Source organism: Lipotes vexillifer, unplaced genomic scaffold, assembly GCF_000442215.2.
Source record: "Lipotes vexillifer unplaced genomic scaffold, Lipotes_vexillifer_v1.1 scaffold179, whole genome shotgun sequence".
NCBI classification, from domain to species: Eukaryota; Metazoa; Chordata; class Mammalia; order Artiodactyla; family Lipotidae; genus Lipotes; species Lipotes vexillifer.
Window position 1 is genome coordinate 13,602 of NW_006796798.1, and position 7,496 is coordinate 21,097.

The following is a 7,496-nucleotide window of genomic DNA, read 5'->3' on the forward strand; positions in this document are numbered from 1 at the left end:
AGAAGGGAAAAGCAAAGAACAGAACCAGAACAGAAAACCCCAAGGAAAAAGAGATCAACCTAAAACTCATTACTTGATGTATCGATTTCTAAATTGCATACTAAAATACGACAAATGAGACTATTTTAAAATTACTAGAAAGGTTCCAATCACACATTCACCAAAGGAAAAAAAAAAAAAAAAAAAACAAGAAGCAAGCTGTCAAGAATCTATAAAGTGACTTTGACAAACTCAATAAAAAATAAATCTCATGCTTCCCTGGTGGCACAGTGGTTAAGAATCTGCCTGCCAATGCAGGGGACACGGGTTCGAGCCCTGGCCCAGGAAGATCCCACATGCCGCAGAGCCACTAAGCCCATGCGCCACAACTACTGAGCCTGTGCTCTAGAGCCTGCGAGCCACAACTTCTGAGCCTGCGGTGCCACAACTACTGAAGCCCACATGCCTAGAGCCCATGCTCCGCTACAAGAGAAGCCGCCGGAATGAGAAGCCTGCACCCTGCAACAAAGAGTAGCCCCTGCTCGCCACAACTAGAGAAGGCCCGCGTGCAGCAACGAAGACCCAACGCAGCCAACAATAAATAAATAAAAATAAAAAAATTTTTTTTAATTAATAAATCTCAACCCAAAAATAGATGCCATGAGAACAGAAGAACTGTTTCTGAAATGCTTGCCACAGCTGCATGATGGCTTTAAATAAACCTTTCAGAGTTACATTCCTGAGGCTGGGGAATCTAAACAATTTGCTTTTCTACATGTATAAATGCATACTGCTTTAATTTGCAGCTTAAATCAAAATTGGTACAAATACTATGAACTGAGACTTTGTTTGCAAACCATCTCTGGATTCAGGCAATTCACAGCAAGTCTTCTCCATTAGCACTGCTAGTTGAAATTCGTTATATAATACTGCTTTCTCCCTAATTCCCAGAGGGGCACCAGGATCACGCCACATGCTGAGTGTTTATTCAGGGGAAGAAGGAGGAAGCAGTCCCACTACCATAAATTAGCCTTTTGTTCTCTGCCATCATATCTGTGGAAAGTTGCTGCCCCCATCACCAGCACAGGTGGCCCCAACTGGAGGCAGGTCTGCCTACGGGAAGCCAAGATACTAGGAAAAGGGTTAATCTCCTCTGTTTTAGGGTTGGATCCCTAAAACATTCTTAAATAGTAAGAATAGCCACTTGCATAATGCATACAGGATGCCTCGAAGGAGGGCTCAGAGAAATGGAAAAGGAAAAGAAGGTATAGCATATACTGCCTCTCTCCATGTATATCAACAATAACAACAAAAATACATTGTCTAAGAATACAGGTAAAATTGTATTTGTTTCAGAAAAAGAGCAACACTTCCAATCCAATTCTACCCCCATCTACAGCTCGGCTTGGAATCCTTTATTATAGTGCTTTCAAGATTATTACAGTGCTAACTTGTATCAGAATTATTTAAGTATGTGTCTTTCTTCCTCACTAGATTATATTAAATCTGTAATCTAAATCATAGTCTGCCATGATACACTGCAAACAGTAGAGATGCAATAAATTGTTGAATTAAACGGAATTAATTTTTAGTGCCACAAACTGGGGGAAGGGGTCGTTTAAATAATCCATCCAATTGGAAATAGGAATGGGTCTCACCTTTCATGAGAAAACAATTTTACCGGAAGTGGAGATTACAGAAAGCAGGCAAACTACCTTTGGTCTCGTAAACTCTTGATATAAATCACAAGGATCAGAGTTAATCTGCAAATTTTTCACCACTACATTCTTTGTCTCTAGAATTCAAAACGTACACATTAGTTTAATACAGCTTCTACAGCGGACCGACACTGCTCTTCCCATTGTTTACACCAGACCAAGCCACTGGTTAGCTAAGCACCGGCAAGGTAATGATACTGATAAAACTGACATCTGAGCTTGCTCAAGACGAGAAAGCCAAGTTGCTGGAGGGTCCTTTAGCACAAGCCACAGCCAGACCAAAATCTCCCACGTCGAAAACTGGCTCTCACCAAATCCACTGAATAAGTGAAAATTCCCTAAATGGCAGGAACCATAATTCTAGGAGTCACTCAAAAGTGACGACATAGTCATTCTAAAATGAGTCTTCTAACCCAAATTTTCTTAAGTTTTCAGAACTATGTTTTCTTCACGGTGAGTGGAGGAAAGAAAAGCATTTATAACCTCATAATTTGCAGAGATGGTCTGCATTTTTAAGTGTTTAAATAATCTTCAAGAACCCTTCCAAGGTCATTCTCCCTACCAAGTTCACCAAAAATTACTTTCCTATATTTTTACCTGTTACTTTAGTTTTTAAATCATTTTTCACTCAACAGAAGTTAAAACCTGAGAATCCTGTATCTAGTCAAAAAAAGTTTTTCCACCTGTAAGTCCTGAATTGTTCTGGGTTAACCAGAGGGAAGAAAGAGTAGCCTTTCCAGTCTCTGAATACTTTGGGGTAATATTTTCATGTGCATCCAGAAACTTCAGTACCCAAAGCCTGTCATTTGAACACATTCATTACTGACCACCCTTTGACAAAGCAGCAAAGGTGCTTTCTTAAAAGGCTTGAAAACCATAAAGTGGAATTAGCCAAACTGTGCTATCTCTAATAACCTAAAATTATCTTATCAAGGGGCTGTACAGGTTGAGAGTGGAATACGATGGCCTGAGTTTGTGTCCTAACTGCTACTGACACTGCTATGACCCCTTGGAAAAAAGACCTCATGTCAACACCCCCTCAGTTTCTTTACCACTAAAATGGAAATAAGAAAAATAGCATCCTCATAGGGTTATTGTGAAGATTTGATGGTTAACTCTAAGGCACTTGGAACAGCGTCTGGCTCACAGGCCCCCAGTAAGTGCTGACCTTTATTGCTGAATTTAGTTCTGTTTCCTCAAGGAAACACAAATGTTCTGAGATCCTTAAAAAAAAAAAAAAAAAAGTAATTGACTGTTGACTGGGAGATAATGAGAATCCATCTTGAAACACATTCCAGGGAGCTTCGTTTGGAAAATATCCACAAAAGCAGAGTGGGATAATAGAGCAGAGGTGATCCCATCTCATGGCCCCAGAACACAGTGCCATAAAGAAAAATGATCAAGGCCAGTCGAAACCAATCTTCCTCTGCCCATATATTTATGCAACATGTTGAGAGCAAAAGAGTGTTTATAAATAAAACTAGCTGACAGCAAAAGAAATATCTGTTAAAATGTTCTTACTGGTAGAACAAGTAGGAGTCCCGCCCCCCCAAAAAAAAATCTGAGGAGAAGCAACTCTTTGTTTCCTCAAAGCACGGAAAACTCTGTTAAATAAGTGTCCCCCTATATCCCAGTGATCTGGGGTCACAGGTTCTCTATAATATCCAAGCAACACAACTTCAGTCTCTATCCTGTTTGGCTGGGGAAGTCCAGCACAGCTGCTGTTATTTCTGAGTCTTCCTGGGAGAGGTAGCCTACATTTTCTTGTCGCTTCCAACCACTAGTTTCTTCTCCCGGCTGGACCCTCACTGATGCCCCCAACCCCGCACACTCTCCCCACTTCCTGTGGCTGCTCAGCTCAGCCCCAGCTGTGCTCTTTCTCCTTCACTCTCCACAGCACATCAGACACCCAGCTTTCCCTGGAAAGCTGGAAAGGAATGATGCTAGGGGGTAGAATCCAAAACCAAACATAACTTACAGCAAGACCCCTACATACGAAAGAGTTCCGTTCCGAGAGTGTGTTCATAAGTCCAACCAAGTTAGTCTAGCTACCCAACTAACACAATCAGCTATGTAGTACTGTACTGTAACAGGTTTATAATACTTTTCTCACAAATAATACATAAAAAACAAACAAATGCAAAAAATAAAACGTTTTTAATCTTATAGTTCAGTACCTTGAAAAGTACAGTAGTACAGGACAACAGCTGGTATACAGGGCTGGCATCGAGTGAACAGGCACGAAGAGTTACTGACTGGACGAGGGAGAGGAGGTGGGAGATCGTAGAGCTGAAGGATCTTCAGCAATAGGAGACAGAGGGCAAGCTGCTGTTTCACTCACGCCTGACGTTGACGGCACAGGTTCTGGTTCCTTGCTGGATTCAATTCTACCTACCCTCTTGAAAAAAGGATCTGGTGATGTCTGGATAGTACTGTACCAGCTACATCACCACTGCTTTTACACTTGCTTCTGGACATCCTGGGCTTGAAATAAAGATACTGTACTACTGTACTCTATACAGTACTGTACAGTAAAATACACAAAAGCACAACCACTTGTAGAGGACGCACACACGTGACAACGGACGCCAGACATGTGAACTAACTTACGTGACTGGACATGCGAACGCACGTTTGCATCTTTGAAAGCTCACAACTTGAAGGTTCACATGCAGGGGACTTACTATAAACTGTATTCTTTGACACCTTCAAGTTTCTAGGCTTTCCCTCCTTTGAGATGTTCTGTCTCTCTGATCAATCTCCTCCTTAACTCTTGGTCTGCTGCCTTGGCCTTCATCCTTCTCATGACCCTTCTGGGCCTCTACTTCCTCCCCAGATTCCACCCCCCCACACACTTTTTTTGAACTTCCAGAAATGGTCTAAATTAACTGCCACTTTATTACGCAAAACAATTCAGCTCTTTTCCTCTTATTCTCCCTCAGTTAGACCAGCCCTTAGGGCTTAACCTTTGTCATCTGAGGGCCCTTTAAGGTATTTTCCCAATTAAAAGAACAGTCTTCTCCAGGGACAAATTATGTTTTTCTTAGAGGGCAGGAACCACAAAGTCAAGTGTCTGCAAGGCCTTTGCGGGTCTCTCTACAGATATACATATGGATATAGAGACACAGATATAGATGCAGATATCTAGATCTGTTTATCTATATCATAGGCAAACACACACACATATACAGCATGATGCCTGGTGTAAGGCGAAAGGATCTATTCAAGAGAAAACACATCAGTCTAAATGTGTTTAAATTAAAAAGATAACAATGCCTAGATATAATATACCGTCATTGTAAACATGTGGACTTTTTAGTCAGCTAAATCTGGGTTCATATCCTAGGCCTACCACGTACCAGCTATGTGTCCTTGGATAAGTCAAGATCTTAGAAACCTTTCTGAACAGGGAGGGGAGTGGGGGAGGGATGGATTGGGAGACTCTGGGATGAGCAGATGCCAATTATTATAAATAGAATGAATAAACAACAAGGTCCTACTTTATAGCACAGGGAACTATATCAATATCCTGTGATAAACCATAATGGAAAAGAATATTTAAAAAATGCATATATATGTATAACTGAATCACTTTGCTGTACAGCAGAAATTAACATAACATTGTAAATCAACTCTACTTCCACAAAATATTTTTTTTTTTAAAAAGGAAAGAAACCTTTCTGGAAGAAAGGTAAGAGAGGTAACCACATTTCAAATTTGTTGGCAAGATTAAATGATGCATGTAAAGCAATTAGTGTACAGCCTGGATTAGAATAAGCACTAGTAAAATAAATAATAGCTAACCAAATTTAAAAAGAAATAAATAATAAAAGGAGAAAAAATAACACACCACAAAACTTGTGGGGGAAGGAGGAAAAGCAATGAGGATGGTGAGGCACTGTCCTGCAGCTGTAACCCCATCCCCTGGGAATCTCTGCAGCCCTCAGAAAAGGGGACAGCCAGCAGGGCCAGAAGACCCTGACTAGGAAGAGTTGAAATTTGGTTAGTATCCATAAGGTTGTACCAGAGGTTATTTCTGAACTGCTCTGTAGCCAACTGTCCTGGACACCAAGAATAAAATCCTTCCTAGCCCACCTACTTTTTTTTCTTTCCCCTGGGACCCTCCCATGGTTTGATAACTAAAGGTGAATGAATTCCTGGCATTCACGCCTAGGGCTTCTGGGCCCCTGTTCCAGCACTAGGAGCCAGCATCTATTCTACCAGGTTGCTGCCTTTGCCCCTAAGGCTGCTGAGTGTTTTGATTATCCTTGCTAAAGGCAGAAGACATTCACAGGTCAAAGGGAATCAGCAGCTGTTTCTGCCACTGTAGAGAGCGGGGAAGAATACCTGACCCCAAAATATGCCATTTTGGCATGTCGATTATTTTGAGCTGAAAGCAATCAAGATCTAGCAGACTCAAGAAAAATGTTTACCTCTCCCTTAACTACCTAAAAGACAGGGGAGCAGGACCAGAAGGAGAGCTATTAGCAGAGATAACTTCTTATCTGAAAGACCCATCTGCATGGCAAGGCAGACTTCTAATTACAAACATCTGCTCTTCTTATCCTCCCGTGGATTACCCTCCTCCCCTTTGGAGCTCGAGACCTCTATTCCATACAGTTCAGGATGGCTTATAAGCCTCAACTACCCGACTTGTCCTTAAGTCTCAAATCTCTGGGTCTCCTATACATAGGAAGTTAATTTTTTTTCTACTGTTAATCTGGCTTATGTATTTAATTATTAAACCAGCCAAAGAACCTGACAGGGGAAAAAGGAAAAGTTGTTCTCCCTTCCACTAGGTATGAATATGCTCTTGCTTCATTCCAAGCTAAAGTATAGAATAGTGAAGCAAAGGTTAGTGAGATGTTTTCATGCCTTAGAACATCTTAAGAAGAGAGGGAGGGAAAAAGGCAGCGAGGGAAAAAAATCCTGAAACCACTTAATAGAATTACCTTAAGAAGGAACAGAAAATGGATTCAATTACTGCGATTCATCCACGGTTTCTTATTTTATTTTATTTTATGTATGTATGTATGTAGGCTGCGTTGGGTCTTTGTTGCTGCGCGCGGGCTTTCTCTAGTGGTGGCGAGCAGGAGCTACTCTTCCTTGTGGCGTGTGGGCTTCTCATTGTGGTGGCTTCTCTTGTTGCAGACCACAGGCTCTAGACACACAGGCTTCAGTAGCTGTGGCACATGGGCTCAGTGGTTGTGGCTCATGGGCTCTAGAGCCCAGGCTCAGTAGCTGTGACGCACGGGCTTAGTTGATCCGCGGCATGTGGGATCTTCCCGGACCAGGGCTCGAACCCATGTTCCCTGCATTGGCAGGTGGATTCTTAACCACTGCACCACCAAGGAAGCCCCGTCCACGGTTTCTTGTCTCACAGTAACATCTAATGATTTAATTCATTTCACCAAGGTAGGTGCTCCCGAAGAGATATGGTACTGAGAAACATCTTTCAAGAATTCTTAAAATTGTTCTCAGTTGTAAAGTACCATTATTTCTAACTAAGATACAAATGTATCACCAACTTTTTCTATGAAGTCAGGATGAACATCCATGTAACTGTCACAGGCAGAAAATGTAACCTTATTCTTCAACGAGCGATTGTTTCTCAGATTCCACTTAGAAGTGGTCTGTAGTTTAAAACTCAGTGATTCGTAAAATATGCTCCATTAGCCTCACCATTCATACATAGATTCATAGATCCCATTAGTGAAAATCTTTAGAAATGTGAACCACAGAAAGGTATTCACCAATTTATATGTGAATTTTTTTTTTTTTTTTTTTTTTTTTTTTTTT